This window comes from Manduca sexta, chromosome 20 (assembly GCF_014839805.1).
Source record: "Manduca sexta isolate Smith_Timp_Sample1 chromosome 20, JHU_Msex_v1.0, whole genome shotgun sequence".
NCBI lineage: Eukaryota > Metazoa > Arthropoda > Insecta > Lepidoptera > Sphingidae > Manduca > Manduca sexta.
Genome location: NC_051134.1, coordinates 13761940 through 13781645, shown reverse-complemented (window position 1 = coordinate 13781645; position 19706 = coordinate 13761940).

Genomic DNA, 19706 nt, shown 5'->3' with positions numbered 1-19706 from the left:
TTTTTTTTTTACTATTTGAGTCGTTTTTTATTTCGGAGTTTATTTAAATTTAAATATTTTTATTAATATTAACGTCACCAAATTTCGAAATACTGATTGTGTCAATATACTTTGGTTCATATTTAAAATGAAACATACGAGATCTATGAAAATTCCGCTTTCAACTATAAGTACTTAATCGTACCAATTTTAATTGAATTTTCTCGAATAAAACAAAGAACTAGGAAGCAAAAGTACATATCGGTTATCTACGAACGTATTAAATTTATCACATAATTTCGCGTGTGCCGCAAGTATAAAGTGAACGGCGTGATTCGCTGTTTGCAAGTCAGCTATTGTTTTAAACGCTGTTAACCTCAGATGTAAACTCGTTTACCTTATTGTGCAATTGTATGTACGCGGAGTACACCGATGCTATTATTCGTAAACATGATATCTGAACGGTGCCAGTTGGTAAATATTACACAATGTTCACTGTAAGTGAGGAGCTAGCGGGTATTCGTACAATATACTGGGATTCACACAAATATTTATAATAGAAAAATTATAAGTAATATATTTATTTAATTATTTTAATTTACACCAGACTGACATTATAATGGTCCATATCATATTATATTTGTTTGTAATTTCGCAAAACTATGTTAGTAACATTGTAAATGTAAGTGTAAAAAGAACGTATATATTATTTGAAGGAAAATATTACCTAAGAGAGATTCCTACATCAAGCTACGAACGTTTTTGTATGCAAAGACAAGTGACTTATCAGCAGGGAGTCCCACCTATCTGCCCACACCCTAACGATAATACATAAAGGGTGCAGGCATCATGCATCCCATGATATTGCCGAAAAGGTTTCATTTCAGCAGAAAATTCCAAGTCAGTTTTGCCTGGCGCTGGTCTTTAACTAGAGCCTTCACCTAGTATATCTTATCAAATTATTAAAAACTATAGACTTGACCCTTATTTGCTTAGTAGTGTAACAAATACACTTTACTTAACATCGAGGATTAGTACATCAAGTATATTTATTAGTTTATCTCCTACTATGTTTTTATCTCTGCACCACCTCAAGTTGCCTGGTAGTCTGGTAGGGAATGCCTTTGGCATTAAGTTCGCCTTTACATGATATGTATGAATGAATAAATAAATCAATACTAGTGTTTTCTCATATATCTAGATATATTTAACAAATTCAGTTCACTGAAATCAATTCCCCTTTATTTATTTATTTTATTTTATTTTATTTATTTATTTATGAATTCAATGAAAGTTTACAGCACTTGGCCAAAACACTTACATCTAACAATATAATCTAACTCTAAATCTAACAATATTAAGGCAGCAATAACAATAAAATAATATTCAAACTAATAACAAAATAACTAAAATTATTTCCAATAATAATTTATTATAACTGTTGTTATAATAAATACTTTCTTTTTGATTAAACCTTTGTGGATTGATACCAGATTAATATGAGGTGTTTCCACATCTTCGTGTCGTAAAATGCCTGCAATTTTCTATCCTGGTTAACGGGAGTAAAGTGAAGAGTGTGAGAGCAGGATAGCGTCTCTCAGAATTCAATGAAAATTAAAATATATAGTAATATTATCTCAAATGTACGCTTTTAATAGGAATAGATTTGTTTCTTCATAATAAACAAGCAAAACTTGAAAAACAATCTAGACTTAAAAATAATTAATGCATTCCATATAACCAAATTAATTGTGTTGATAATACATATTATAAATCATTAATATAGTGATTTTATATTGTAAAAATACTTGAATAAAACATTACATAGAAATAAATTGCAAAATCGTAATTCATTGTTTAAATTAACCATCAAAGCAATATTAAATTATCTAGACATTAGCTGAAAGTCAATAACCGTATTAATTCATAAAATAATTTTAAAAACTATTATTATAATAACTACATACAGTTTGTTATTATTTAGCGAAGATGTCAATATTGAAAGACCGAAAACACGAAAGGCCCTCCTGAGGTCACCTACATACTTCAACGCGAGTGGTCAGGGTCGCGGTGAGACCTCATATCCGTCGTTTATGCGCAAGGCTTAAGTGATTGGCGAAAATAGCTGAAAATATTGTACCTAATGAAAATAAAAATTATGATTTTATCACGATTTTTGTATTTAGTTGATTTTTACTCTCGATATTTCAAAGGGTTTTCACTTTTCAGCTTTACAGTCATGGGGCGATGAATATTTGAAAGTATAATATTTGCGTAAAATTAAAATACCACAGAATTTAAAATGATAGCTAAATATATTTAAATAAAATACATATTACTACTGACAGCTTACAATGTTGTATTTCACTATGCGCATCGTTTATTATATACAATTATGGGAAAATTATGTGTTGTCGCACCCGTTTAATCTATGCAGCTTCTGTTTTCGTATCAAATTAACTTAATTACGTTTGAAAGCATTCAAACTGCCAAACAAATCAATTTATTCATATTTAATTTCGAGCTAATTTTGTTTTCTATGTTATAAAATATACTTTTTTTATTTCACACCTATATCTTTTTTTATCATTTTGTATTCTATAGTATAGTGAATCTCTTATTTGAATTTATTTGTGTTGTTAGTATTTTTTATCGATTAATCATACAGTCCAGTTCAGCCGAACATCAATGGAAGGGTATTTTCTAGCCGCAGTCACTATACTAGTGTAAAATTTCAGAAATGACTGAATCAAATACACAACTGACGAAAAAAAGATAGTATCTAAATTCCAGATAATCTGTTCCAACCGATTTTATTCCCACGTATCGAATTTCTAAGATTTAGGGATATCGCTTATAACTTACGCCACTTAACAAAATACGCTGTATAAATGACGAACGAAGACCATCTACAAACAAATGCTTAAGCAAACAGACGTAAACTGCACAATCGGTATGGAAATACTTAAGATAAAGACCTGACGTGGTTCAAGATTCATACTGGCAGATTAAATGGATTCAATATTCGAAATAGATTGGCCTGAAATTCACTAATATCCTTATACTCACAGTCAATGGCTTGGTTTTGGTAATGCTTGGGTTTACGGCAGTTCTTGTTCGTTTTTCTGTGTACTTGTGTCTTAAAATATTTCGCTCCGAAATAATTTGTCTTTAAATTTTCAGAGTTATATATAATTATAGTCTTCATAGAATGTAATGTAATGTAATATTTATTTTCTCACCACTTTTATTAATACAAATTATAGAGGTAAATTACAATAATACATTGAACTTAAACACTAGTACAGTACATAATAAGTATTTGACTGTGGTGGTAGTTGTCGGGGCTTTTACAGTGTTGTTGATTCTACCTCCTGAAGTAGGCTAAGCGCCTGTATCTCTAGAGATAGTTCTCGACCATGAACTTCAGATTTAAGTTTACCCCAAATCAAATAATATATCAGAAGTAAATAAAATAATTGAAACTAAATTACGCTTATTAATGTTGAACACATATACATAATATTTCAAATAAATTATTTTACTTCAAGTCTCACACATATGTCTAGATAAGTTAATTTTGAGCAGTTCTTTCAGTCAGAAACAGTTTGTGGTATCATATTGAAATCAACATGGCATGGGAACACTATAGCTTAATATCATCGAATTTTTTTCATTTATAATTTGTAGCCATTACGACTTGAACAGATTAAGAAACATACATATTCCCACCTCAAAGACCGGCAATGCATCAAGCCGTAGTGATCACTTACCATCAGGTGAACCACATGCCTGTTGCACACATACACAACATCACGCATTTTATCCCCGAAGGGGTATGCAGAGGCGCAACCATGGCACCCACTTTTCGCCAAGTGTGTTCCGTCCCATAATGTGATAGGGGGCGAGCCTATCGCCATATCGGGCACAAATTCCAAACTCCGGGCTGATACTGAGCAGAAAAACCCAAATATCACTTTGCCCGACCCGGGATTCGAACCCAGGACCTCAGAGCGCTGCCATACCGCGCATGCAGTACAACTACGCCACCGAGGCAGTCACCTGTCGAGTGCCTGTTGCACCCTCTACTATAAAGTAATACACATATACACTCACGCCCTTTATTTCCTATGGGTTAGACAAAGGCGTCACTGGTGCACCCACTTTCCGCTGTTTATATTCCGTCCCATGATGTGATAGGGGGCGAAATTGTCGCCATATCGGATACAAATTCCAGACTCCGAGCTGATACTGAATAGAATAACCCTTTAAAATTTGCCCTACTCTGTGATCAAACCCGGGACCTCAGTTCGGCAGAAATACCGTATACTGAACGCTACCAAAGCAGTCTATACAGAGTGGTGACGACATAACGACATTAAATGAAAACACGAACCCCACTAGTTGATCAAAACACTCTAAAATTATCAAAAAAGTTATTACGCAAAACTACAAGAATCTAATTTTTCAAACAAACTAAATGCGAAAATAATCTAAATTAAACACACCAGCCTTTATAATATTGTTTACTAACCTCATCTGACCTGTAGGCACTGCACGTAAGAGGCGTACGTACGTACTTATTTGGCGGTCCCTTTTGAGCGTAAAGTTTCATTCATGAACGTAATCTAAGAAATGGTGGTCATGGTCACTAGGTTCACATTTCATGTAAACACTTGAATATTTAATCAAAACTTATACACACGCGTACGAACTACAAAAGAAATGCCGACAAGGAGTCGGCCGCCGCGCCGCGCCGCGCTGCGCCCGCACAGCAGCATCAGCTGATGTGCGTCTTACAACTTTACATTATGATATTTTTTTAATAATATTGGATTTTGTTTCTAATTAATAGTTTAGTTTATCTATACAAACGTAACGCTGTATAGAAATTTAAGAAAATTTGAATAAAATAGTAATCATTCGATCGCGCTGTCTTCGTTTTCGGTAGCGCTTCCCTTACATCTGGTATTTTTGCCTACACTTACCTACATGTTTAGACAAAAATGTCGAATTGACAACGTAGCTATCTTGCCAGCTTACAAAACGAGTGGTGCGCCTCGGCAATCTTTCTTTGCTAATAATAATAATATTATCATTATGGTGATTAGGTCTAAATACAACCAGCAATACAATAAAATATTGTAATATTATTTCTGAGTAGCGAGTAGCATATTGTATTTATTTGTATTACGCATTTAGGTTCATTAAATTGTTTTGAGGTGAATGACCTAATGAACTTGCGTGGCAAAATCGTAATGTATGTACATCATGTTCTAAAATCGTTAAAGTAAAAAATAATTCCTGCGGCTAAACCATTGATTGTAATTTGATAATTTTTGGTATACGTACTACTAACGTGATACTCGGTATGTGGTTTCATTTAATGTCGCTATGTCGTCACCACCCTGTATACACTATAAAAAAATTGTAATTTATATTTTCAACTGCCTTGCATTTCGATAAGTCGCCTACCCGGTTCAGTTGGAATACATCCAGAAACAAAGATCAAGATTTTTCTGATGGCCATCGAGGAAAGCGTTGTGTAGTGTTCGTTGCAATTATATTTAGATTAAACTGTACTGACCTTAAGGTCCAGTTTAGTCATTAGTCATTTTACGGTGTCAAAGTTATTAAAGCTTAAAGTAACACTATTGTTAACGAAAACCTTAATGTTATAGTAATTTGTCAATTAAGCTCACTACCTTAGTAACATAATTTGATCATCAATTTCTCAGTATGTTTACCCATTCGGAAACAAGAAAAATGTTTTAGGTGAGGTTAAGTGGTGTTTAAAAGCCCCACCAAAATACCCTTGACCTTGAATCCATTAAATTATAAAAGTAGTAAGTACTATGCATCCCACGAGCTAAGTTATTGTATAAACATCGACACACCAGTGTCAAAGACCGATAGCTTCAATTAGTGAGCGAAAAGGCGCCATGGTAACATTTACGGCGTAGGCGATAAGAGCTCTACCGTTGTCCAGTTTACATTGAACTGCGGGGCAATTTTTTGCCAATATCTTATCATAGAACATCGGAGGCCATGTTTGGTGGTAGCCGCGTAAGCGTAGGCGACTTCAGTCTACGTCGCGGTCACGGTCATCTGTGTTAGAAGTGACCAAAGAACGAATTCACTAAAATGTTTGCTGCGATGAATAAAATGCAGGAATTTAATACTGTAATGAAGGTTAATGTTTCTCACCTTCGTAAATGATGCAAAAAAGTTTTATAATTGAGACCATACTTGTATATTTAGAATGTGAGTCATACTTTATCCAGTTTGCAAAGGAAACATCCATCAATCTTAATAATAAAAATGTTAGACAATAGATTTTTACTTTTCTCAAAAATTATTAAACACATAAATTATATCGAGAGCTATCGATACACTTTGCCATAATGTACACCAATGCATTAATCATGCTAACGTTGGCACTTTGAATGTATTTTATTTGCGTATATTTATTGTACAGTGCGCCATTTTAGACGTGAGGCATCGGTTTATTCTTGCAAACGCCGATGACCCTGACGCGAAACGAATACGGGAGCAAAGCTCACAAAACCAGTTCCTTAATAATGAAAGCAATTAGCACATCGATGTCTAAGATCGCGATATACTTCCGCGAGGTGTGCAGCCGAGATCCAATATGAACTTTCGACTAATGTTCACAGTCATTGACGTATATTCTATAGACACGAACGTCCATATAAATTATATTTTGTTCAAAATCTAGAGTTAGAACTATAGTTCGCTGCAGTGCTAAAACATCAATCGTCGTCTAACGACACTTAAACATGCAGTAGTAAAGCGGTTTAAATAGAGTATAAGTAAAATGGCAACCAATACCGTATTGCAGTACACTTCAGTTGAACACAGGAGCGTTAGAAACGCCAGATCTAGTACGCAGTACCTATATATCAATGTCCGCAGCTCTTCTCTTTAATTATATGAATTACAAAAGAAGGAAAAACATTATTAAATTACGATTCAAACTACGCGATTAGCGCGTATTCATTCGGTGCTTAAACGGCTAAAAGTAATCGCTAAATTATAATACACGGACTATAAATAGACGGCAAAAAATATTTTTGAGAATATTTTTGACACATAAAACTCGTATGGCCAGTGATATTTAGAATGGATGTAATTATATAATGTAACCTTTTATAATGTTTCCTAAGCATTAACTAAAATGAAATCAAATACTGCGTAATTGAATGGAGAATCCGGAAAAGATACTTGTGTTAGTGTTATTACCTCAGTGAACAATTACCAACACTTTGTTAGGGAAGACTTTCTAATTTCTCGTGTAAAATATTGTATTCTAATTCAACCCACGAAGTGAACATTTTCGATTTAACTATACGTTCTATGATAAAACTTCATGGAACTCAAATTACAAAAATTATATCATTGCCAATACAATCGTGTATCCAAGTAAATCAAGTTCTATATTTAGTGTCCTCCATCCTCAACACAGACACTCAATTATAATCAAATTACTGGTCACAAACAAATTCCCTTCAAATAATTTAGAGAGCAGCGGATTTGATTGAACAACAATCCCATTGTGAGCTCATCTGCGGGCGCGCAGCAGAAACAATGCGGTTCTCACGAACGGCGTCTCCCGCTCCCACACTGTTTAGTACCACAGTACCACTGATTGATCGTAACGGGGCCTGTATTTATTACAAATTGTGCTTAACTACTTCAGGCCATCTGCTTAGTTCTACAATGGCTGAAGGTAAATTGTAGAATAAATATTATTGATCGTTATTGGTTTAGCGAAAGAATTTATATGTCTTTAAATATAAAGCAATCTCGATCATTATTGTATATAAAAATACACCAAATGGCAAGTATGTAAATAAAACCATGCAATTTTTATATAACAATAGTCACAAAATTCGAATGGCAGGCAACAATCATAATTATTTGGACAAAATACCTTATAAAGTAATTACAAGCAAGCTTTAATGAAAGAAAATTATTAAAATATCTTCCGACAAGAGATAAATCTCGATCAGCCATGAGACATACATAAATTATATCCAATGTCATGTCAGTTCTTCTCTCTGTTTTCCTCTACATGCATTGTGCTTGTAAATTGTGTACAACGTATGACAATATTTTATTTGAGTAACGCAGCACACACAAATTATCAATGAATTTATTTATTTATTCAATTAAGACGGAAAACATATTACAATCAAAAACTATAAAAGATTATAAAATATACAAACATAAAGCTAGCTAAGTATTCCAGAACGTTTAATTATTTTATTTGTGGATGGAATTTTTAAATGTACGTAATATAATTGTAATCCTATCAAATCAAACTTATTGGTGTTATTAAGGTTATAGCTTAAGGGCCATTTTTCATACATTTTGTTTCACCTTTAATCTGGGTAACTAAACAAGTATTGACAAATAAAGAATTTAAATTCACGTCTAGTTAGTGATTAGTTCTCGCAGTTGAAAGAAAAACGTAAAAATAATTAATATGCATGGATATTTCGGCCTTTAAAATTTCGTCGTATTAAATTAAAAATGTATTGTAATGCGCCAAACGCAAATAAATTTTGCATATTTACGTTAAATTTAAGAGTCCATTGATTCAATTTTCTACATTGAGTATATAATATTTCTATAAGAAAGCATATTAATACGAGTACATAATTTGAATGGTACTATACACTATCATAATCTGGATGAATTTTTCAGGGTTCAAAGTAACCAAAGACGACTACCGTGCCTCTAGATTATTGCAACACCCTTGTATTAATTTACTATTTATAAAAACAAAAAGATTCCCCAAAAATCTTTTACGAATAAAAATGCTAGAACATGCACCTCAAGAGTATCGTGAGACGCATCGGCCGCTCCTGTCATTAATTCATAACAATGATATGAAGCATCATGATTAGCCGGTCCTTTTATTCTAACGGCCTACTAATTTGCAAGGTTGCACCGAGCACGAGCTGCCTTGACTGCTAATAATTTCCAATGATCTTCACGCGTTAAAACGCTGTTTCCCACGTACTTTACGATTGTTATTTATTGCTACGCGTCTTTACTCCGTACTAGTGTTAGTTAAATTAATTTTGTTACACAGTACACCGCTTGGGTGGTCTGCTATTGCAGTTCACTCAACATGATTTGATTCTGAATCTTCTCAAAGCCCACGTTACGTCATTTCCATTCCAGGAATAGTCTATTTGTTATATATAGACCTTTATGCTACAATTGGGTTACATCAGACGCGCAATAATACTTTACAGTGTGAGGTGTTGTGGCTGTATCGTATTAAGGTGGATTTTTGAGATATTGATTTAAATAAATGATATTTCAACAAAGAATAAAGATATTAAATATACATGATCTCAGATTAAAGTCACTTATATATGATATGCATATAAGCTGATAGTCAAAACATTTACATAGCTTACTTATCAAATATGTTATTGCAGAATTTATTTATTTTTAATTCATGTGCAATGACATACGCCATTAGTGACTCGATGTAGAACGTAATTTCGACAAAAGTATGATAATATTTAAGAACAATTCGAGTATTCCATTACGTTGCGAACATATAAATAAAATCGTATGCTATTGTATAATCAAATAGTACATACCTATGACGTTTATATGATACAATATATATCAAAATCTATATTATGACATACGACTATCAAATTAATCATGAGAAAAATATTGTCCAACCCAATCGTGGAGCATAGCTAATCTGCATAAGAACCAAAAGGAGCCGAAAACGTGAGTAAATATTAAGACAGTTGATTACACAGGCGTTTACTGATATGATTACAAACGAGCGGACAACTCAAGTGCTTTTGTCGACTTGTGAGCTCATATCAATACGATTTATCAAATAATTGATGCACTATTGAACAGGTAACGCTGCCGATCAAATTATGTCCATACAATTAATTTTTGTTAACGATCGCGTTGAACAGGTTTTGTTATTTAATGTTTGGTTTGGTAATGTATATTAACAGCTGGAAATCTAATTTCACCTGATACTCTCTACTGATGGTAGGTCCCTATTTCTACCACTAAGCGACAGTGTGTAGTTACTGTTGTGTTCTGGTTTGAAGGACATTGTAGCCAGTGTAACTACTGCACTAAGACTTAACATCTCATGTCTCAGGATGGCGGACGAAGTGAAATACCCAACGATACTTTGTAATTCAAAATGTTTGATGGTGTTTCTACTGTTTATGGGCGGTCATAACGCTTACCATCAGACGAACGGCAAGCTCGTCTCGTCATTCAAAATAATGAAAAGAAAAAAATAGGTATCAATAATAGACTGAGTTGTCCCTGGTATGTAACAGGAGGTTATTTATGGCATAATTTCTTATTGTGAGCCAATGGAAATTTGAGACATATGAATGGAATATTTAGGTTTATTTATGATACATTTTACCGTACGATGAGCATAGATGTTTTTGCGTTTTGAGAACAGATAACGCAATTTTTTCATGTAACAGTCATCAACTAGTTAGCATTAGTTTTCCGCTGAACGTAATAGTTTCCAATGATGTATGTATCGAAGCTGTAATGTATTATGCGTGTTTTAGATAAAGTACTGATACAACATTGTGAAATAACAAAAGGTTATTTCTATTGAAAATATTAGTAATTACAATTATTTATTGTTTTATCTAATCAAACATCGCGTGATATTTACAAATTATTTCACCAAATATAATCTATCATTATTTTAGTGCATAAATCTTTCACATGTTCAAACGAAAGTAATGAAAACAATACCTTTGGTGTTGATTTATTTGTAGACGATTCAGTAAGTATGTTTAATATACGTTTTGTATTGTTCCATTTTTGTATTAATTATTTAACGGGTCGGTAGCCTAGAACTGTTTATTGTTACAACCACAAAATCATTCAGAATTGAAGATTTATTACTGGTAATTGTAAGGGAGATCTACAGAAATTATAAATATTTAACTGCATTTTAATAGCGATAGTTGCTTCTAGAACTCGTACAGCATTAGCGTCGTCACGCAACATATCAGCTACCGTTGACATTGATCCACATGAAGATACTTAGGTCATGCCAGATGATAGCACGGCTTCAACTGAGATGTATTTTAAACACATACAAGGTAATTTATAATAACTCGCAAACGGGGTCTGCAACTTTTGCTAGCAATTATTTATAATCATTTATTCGTAATAAATAATAAATAATCTAATAAACATGATGTGAATCATAAATGGAATACCAAACCGATTCCATAACCGAATTGGACAACCATTCTGCTGGCAATTATTTTTCGTCACGCTCTTCCCATTAGCGGTGAGCGACTGCATTATCATCCAATCTACGTTTACTAATATTAAATGATGTTCTGAGGTCGGAAGTAGGGAAATAGGTCAGGGAAGCAGTGCAGGGCAGGTAATCACTACGTGTGCTAGTTTGAATCAAGGTTGCGTCGCCGAGGTCCGTAACTATGACGATAACGTAATTATTAATGCATTGACAAGGCTTGTTGACAATACCTATTGTTTTTTAAAGCACGTGGCACTTATTTCCTTCCTTTACATATTTTTATTTGCTTCAATAAGGTTTAGAATCGATGTTCAATTGGGCAATGATTTTATTTTTTATGAAATGCAATGATTTATTTGATCCCTTAAATGTTACACATTATTTAGGTTCTGGTGTTTAAGGTATAAACTACAGTATATGATACAGGGAAGAAAAAAAATTCAATTGTTTTTTTTGTTGTTATTTAGAGCAGTTCATTTATATGCTCGCAAAATAAGTAATAAATTAATTTTAAATTTCCATACAAGTGCACAACCCTCTCAGAAATCATGAAATAATATATTTTGGATACTGATAACAAAATTGGCATTATTATATCATAGCAATATAATTACTACTGATTTCGTTGTTCATAGAAGGATTTCAACTTATTTCGAAAATCAAGTATTGAGCTAATTACTTTCGTTTGGCGAATGGACAGATGTCGTGACATACTATTTACAGTAATTTTTCTGTACTTTTAACGGTATCAGCGTTTACATTACGTGCTTTTAACTGTGAAGACAATTTAGTATTAGAAGTAAGTGAGTAATGAAAATGAGACGTTTAAAATATATTTAAGTTAGTTCTTATAGAGGAAGAATCAAGTAAACCTTTACTAAAGACTGCGCTAAAGGGAAGGATCTTGTCAACAAATAACATTAGTGTATACCTACATAATACCAATAAGTATCGAAATTTCTAAAATAAAATTACAATGCTATAATTGTACATTTTCTTAGGTCGTCTTAATCCTGGTTCTTGATAAGTTGCAGACCTCAACTAGTATAATTTTCACCGAAGATTAGTTAATGTGTAAATATATACTATTGAAAAGAATACACGCAATTCGAAAATCCTGTAAACATTAAATTATATACTTTTATTGCTTTTACGTAATGGATTCGTTCCGCACTTTTAAGCCATAACAATACTTACTCGGGCTCTGATAACCTTTGTAGTAATAAAATTTGGATGTGTAATTAGAATGGGTTTTTGCTTACAGATATGTGCGGCAGGTATATCAACATGCTTTAAAACAAACTTAACTAAAATTCTAATCACTATTTTTAACTAGTTCTTATATAGCTTCAACAATATTTTAATAATTCCTCAGTGAATTTCGGCCACAGTGGCAAGTTTTAATGGAGATCATCAGGAGATATAGGGCACAAGTGTGTGCGCAATACACAGGCGCACTCTCTGTTCCTTCACTCTCATAGACCGGTGAGCCGGCAATCCAACATTACCGGAAACGGCTTTACGTGCTTGTGAACACAAGGGGGTTACACACCAATTTCCTGACTCCGAGCTGCGACTAAGTAATTTTAAAGATGGAAAAACCCTGTCACAATTATTTTGATCCGACCCAGAATTCAAACCCATGACCTCAGCACGGTATACGTACAATTATAACAACGCCACCGAGGTAGTCAATATGTTTAGATATATCATTTAAAAAGATATTATTAACAAAATACGTAAATTGGAATATTGACGGAATAGTGAATGTCAGTGTATCAGAATTCTACTCTTATCCATCACTGGAACTCCTGTAAGCTAAGATCGACAATGGCATGCATTTTGTAAGACCAAGCGGTGAAGCACCACGAATTTCGGCGATTACTTATCTATCTGTCACCCCACTACTGGTTTAGCGTTACGATATTTTGCATACAAGTTACACAACATAAATGTATAAAAAATATTTATAAACATATAATATGTTCTAAGCTATAAAGCATAAAACAGCAGACTGGGCTTAGTGCCGTACCTTAAAAGAGGCCTATATCCAGCAGTGGACTGCAATGGGCTGATGATGATGATGATGAGGTTCTAAGCTTGAATTAAATCGGGTAAATTTTGGTTTCGATCAATCATTTACGTTTAGGCTAACAATAATTACATTGGGTTGAGTATTACTTCCCAAATAATTGAAAACAGGTTTAATTCTTGATTTCCTATATCCCGAATTTGAATCGGCCTGACTGGATTCGGCTGCACCTGATTTTATAAAGGGCCGTTCCCCTCGAAAGGGCGCAACGACGCATGGTCCAAAGCAAGAGTATTTTTATACCTTAGATTTTAAATATATACTTTCAATGTTTTATCATTAATAATGTAACTTTTTATTCATTAAATAACTAGTGTCTTCTCACTTCACCCGTTTGCCATACATCTCATGACGAGGGTCGGACAATTGATCTTGTGTCTCAAGCATATTTTGCTAGAAAATCTGACAATAATTTTAGAGAGATAAAAAAAAATTGTTATTTTATTTGCATAGAATCTATGTTTTGGTTTGTCATTTCCCATATTCTAATTAGTAACTGTAACTACGATATATAAATATTTTCGATATATTTTATAATCTTTTAGTAATTCTTCAATTTCTATTAATTCCTTATCGATATTTTTGTTAATAAAAGGAAATACAAAATACAAGTTAATGTAATTGGCGCCAATTGCAAAATGAGGTACGATGTTTATTGGTATTATCGATAAGAGATATTGACCTTCAAAACGATTACAGACATTTCTAAACGTATTTCCTAACATCATTATTATCAGAAACAAATGCTTATATCGTTGTTGTCTCCCCTCAACAGTTGAAAAATAAGATAATATGTATTGTGACACATATGTATCGCAATGGACTTTTTAATTATTGGTTTACACATTCAGTGATATCTGTGATATAATGATCTTATGTTAATGTAATAAAACTTTACTGACGCCTTACTAAACTAAGAAAGGTAAATAAATGTATGAGTTGAGACAATGCATATAAAAAGACTCGACATCTCGAATGGAACAATTATAATAAACCATAAACGCTAGTCGATACGCTAATTAAATTGTTTACGTAAGCCCGTAACAGTCGCTTGAGCCCGTTACTTGCGGCACACACACATCTCGACGTAACAATTACATAAAAATGGCGTGCATCGGCCGTCGACGGCCGCGTTTCCTCGTCGATCGTGTAAACTTTCACGAAATCAAACAAAGAAATAGTGAAGCGGCTCATTTACATCATTCCCACGCGGACAAAAGAATGACCCAATCCGTTTGGCAACTACAAATGATGTGTTACCAGAAACCTATGGTCACGCTCCGTCGGCGTCCCGTGTGACGGACTACAACGATTTTAATTTGAAAATTGTTTCTCATGACCTTATTCCAACAAACATCGTTCTAAATTCAAAGTGTGTTAAACGTGAAATTCTTCAAATATAACATAGAAATGTTCAAATAATGCCATTTAACATTATTAAAACTATAACGTTAACACTTTACAATAAAGCGAAACTAAAGATGCATTTCGTTTAAATAACACGCCTAATTTGCATAAACGCATTAAACGAACGTGAACTGGCAACTGATAAATGAGTGTCGTAATGAAGAAAACAATGGCATAAGGACTTTCTACTGGCGCATGCGATTCCCCCCGCATCCTCAAACTAGTAGTTTAGAGAAAGCCTTTGACCTCCAACTACAGGAGTTATAATTTGTAGCATTAACGTGTTGATGCCCCGGACAGAAATACAAGTCTCTATCTTTATAGATAAACTCCTTAACAATAAATTGTGGGCAATTGCGGTATTTCGTGCAATGACTTCATTTTGCTTGATAAAACTAAATGTTAACCTTACTATTTAGTTTTATATCCATGCAATAACTAATTAATTAAGTTCTTGTTAAACTACTAATATTTTTACCCTGATTGACTCTATTATAATATTATTATCCTACTCTTGCTATGGAAAGCCTTATTGAAATCTAATTTAGATTTTGTAACTTATAATGTTGTATCTACAATTTTACAAAAGGAAAATAGTTGACCATATATCCTCAATTACATTACTAGAGTAATATCTAAATAATTACACCAGCACAGCACTGGTCTCCTCTACTACTGATAGGGTCCACAGAGTGGATAGTCCACCACGCTGGCCCGGTGCGGATTGGTAGACTTCACACACCCTCAAAATTCCTATTAAAAACTTCTCACGTATGCAGATTTCTTCACGATATTTTTCTTCACCGTTAAAGCAAGCAATAATTCACAAAGAACACACACTTAATTTTTTTAAAAGTCAAAGATGTGGGCCCTTGGGACTTGAACCTGCGGACATTTATCTCGGCTGTCTCCTAGAGAGTATTTCAAACATAATCGTAGTTAAATATCATGGAAAAAGAATAAACGAACATTACATAGTTGTGGTCGAAACGGCTTAGTATTGTGGCTTAACGCTATTTGCAATTGTTACTAACTTTCGCAGACAACGATGGACACTTTTTTTTTATATTATGTAATCAATATGTTCAAAACATCTGTTTTATAATGTACTCGTATTTAAAATAAAAGTTAACTGGTTAAGTATTTAATGTAAATATTTAAGTGTTGTGATGTTTAGCTCTTTTCAATAGGTCTGGAATTTTTGGGACGGCCTGTTTTCAGCAGAGTACAACTTGCTGATGCTGACGACAACGACGATGAAAAATATTGAAGAAAATTCTAATATACAGGTACAAGTTCGTGTTCTTTGAGTGGTTCTTGCCCTTTTCCATTTACCAATAAACATTGCAAATTTTGCGAACATTTTGGTTAATCATTGATTCGTCGCTTTCGCCCTTACGCAAAATAATTTGAGAGTCAAATAATGATTAGTTCAGTCGCTGAATATCTTGTCTTATTAGTAAGTTCCTTTATGTTTAATACATTGTTTACAATGTTTAATTATTTAGTGTTTAATTAGTTAAAACATGTTTTTTTAATTGTACGTAATCCTCTACAATAGACTATTACAATAATGACTATTACAATAAATATAACATAACATTTATCAATAATAAAATAACCTTATCATTCATAAAATCATTTCAACTGTTTCTAACATTAAATTCCTTGACACCTGTATACGCAGGCAGATTTACAGACGCCAAATTGAATCAGTTAGATTCATCCAATACACATAATCTTAAAAATTTCGAATAAAAATATATTAAGGACGCAAAAACCTGATAGCGTAAGTCAAAATAATTCATCAAATGCCGTTCATATCAAAATTTTAAATATTATAATTTTAAACAGTTAAAGTTAATTATAATCAAACAGTTGGTTTACCTTAAAACCACAACAGTTGAAGTATACGACCGTATTATACTGGAATATTAGCAGAAAACACAACAAAGATGCGAATAGTATAAAAGGCATGGCGTGGAGGTCGGTGAGATCCCGTTGTGTGCGGGAGTCATGTCGGGCTAACGGGTACCAGCTAATGAGAACGGAGCGGCTCAGTTATGCAGATGTACACTATGCACAAACGGTAAAGGTTCATTCGACCACCTCCTTATATTTACCACAGGTTTGACATTGACATACCTCCGACATCGGTCGGAACCAAATACCATAATTGCTGGGCACGGCTACGTTAATGACCTTTGTTGACATTAAAAAATCGACCCAAATTCGTCAAAGGCAACGATCTGATTTACTTCCAATTTATTAGAACCAAAAATGGATATAAATCGTGATAATATCTAACAAAAGTGGGCAGGACAGGAGTGAAGGGATTAACCTCGACATGTATTTTTGAGTAACGTGATCAAACAATAAATAAATTAAGTAACCGTTAATGAGTAAAAACAATGCACGTGCCTTAAGGTTTGTAATGTAAACTTGCTCTAATTTTTCAGCACATAAATCATTACTTCATCTGCCTTTCTAATTTCAATATGAAGAACAGGTTTGCAGTCGGCGCAGGGAGCTGGTACGCACCGTCTTACAGTTCATTTGAAGTAATTTACATCACGAATGTGTAGAAATAGGCGGTAATCCATCTATCGCTGTTTTCACATCGCATCATAAATCATAGCCGTTTTGCATGTGTTCGCGCGCGCCGCCGGCGCCATCGAGCGCACCGGCGCGAATCGCTCGCCGATGACGCCGCGCTGCACCGCGCGCCGGGCCGGGCTGGCCAACCGGCCGCCGCGCGTCTCACCACCTTCACGGCCTGCTGCTTCCTCAGTCTTTTTACTAATAAATTGCAATTATAATTAATTCAAAATGCTCTCATCTCCCCAGGGACTATGCGAATGGTGATTTATACATTTGAAATTAGATTTTGGTAGTATTTTATCATAGGTTATTTGTTGGAGAAAATTAAAATAATTCAATGGCGTATAATAACAATAAATGACAACTTGAATTTGTCTACCTATGTCATTATTATTCTAATTAATTTCCAGTAAATTATAATGTTTCATATCAAACAGTTTTAATTTTCCAACCTATGTTTACTCAAAAAACAAAGCAAACGAAGCAAAAATCAATTCACGGAATCAAGAATGAACAAATTATGCATTATTAAAATCGAATTTAAACTGGTATTGCAATACCAATAAAATAGGCATTCATCATGTCATCAGAGCGTTGATTTTCACGTGCCTCCGACTTATTTCTCTCCTGTTTACTCTTGTGACATAATGTTTTAAATTAAGATAACGTAGATTAATGTCAAGAACACCTCTTGGAGAGTGAATATAAATTTTATCGTATTTATACGATCGGCGGACGTGTCCTAAGGCGATACTATTGCGGATAAGTTGTGCAGTGTTACCATCCTGTAAACCGGACCTATAAATTATAATATGCTAAATATATTTAGCTTTCATCAACTAATTATGGTAGTCAGAGATCATAATAAAAACTTTTAACCGTGTTTTAACATTAATAATTTAAAATTATTAACCAAATGAAAAAACTTGTAAACATGTTAATATAAAAGTAGGGCAAATAACCTTCAGATTCTTCTATCCGTTTTTATATATAATAGGAGACTGTTGGTCAAACACGGGGACAACGGTTATTTCAAACTAGTTGTTCTAAAATTAAACTAATTACATCGACATAGGAATGTATTAAATATTAGAAGCTTCACTTAAAAAGTGTAATCACTCTGTATAACATTACTTTCTGCCTGTTTTCCTGAGACATTAGATGTTGACCTAAGGCTTAGATTAGCAAGAAAACTTGTATCAGTCGACTTCTGAAATATTTTGGCCATTTTAACAATGACGGCAAACCGACTTCTACAGGTTTTAGAGCTTGCAGGACTTGTGACAGGGCTTGTGGTTAATGTGTGTGAATAGAACTATTGATATTTATTACCGTCAGTATGAAGGCATCCAGAGGTTCTTTCCCAATATATTGCTGTAAGTACTTACTAGTCTAAACTTAGCATTACAATGTCCTTTAAGTAATATTCAAATACATTGCGATTTGATGGCAAATTTAATGGACTTTCGGATACAGGAGACCATCTAGGGGTATCTTTAGTTGCTATAATAATTGAATTTTATGAAAGTAACAAGGAACTTAACGTTGGCAAAATAAATCTAGTAATCGATTTTAATTATAACAAAATGCATTTGCAGTGTTTGCTTTGAAATATTCCGTTAAATTGCTGTGAATATATTTAACTTATAATTAAGTTTATCTGAGATCTGTAGACAAGTTGTTTACGTAATTTCCTGCATTGATGACATTTTATAAAAGTATTTTTTTATATGTCTGTTACATCTATATTTCATAATATTTATTATTGCAATATTTGCATCCTTGGACAGATGGCAACCTGTAGGAACTGTGGGCTGGAAAGTTCTGGTTTCAAATTCCATGTCGGGAAATTATATATAGTTTTTGAACACATATTACCAGACACTGGATCTTTCAGGGCGGAAAGACGTCATATGCACATCGGCCATAAAAAAATGGTAAATAATTTCTGCAACATGCTTAATGAAGTATGTTGCGCCGATTTATATTAGGGTTTTTATGAGCTTCATTAAGAGTATGAAGTCGGTATAAGGACACGTGAAAGGGAAATATAATTCATCTTAGTCGTACGATCCTACATACTATCAGAAAAGTGAATGGAGTCGTAGTTGTATATATAAAAGCGTTTGTAGAACTGATTTGTGCCTATGTAGAGGTCTTTCAACACAAAATCATTTTGCTTACTTCGCCAAATAGACAAAAAAATACGTAAGTCATTAGATCCGTAGAAAGAAGGTCAATAGTTACTAAGGTATTCCAAAACCATATTCACGAGCAAAACAGAACCTTAAAGTCAAACCCTTG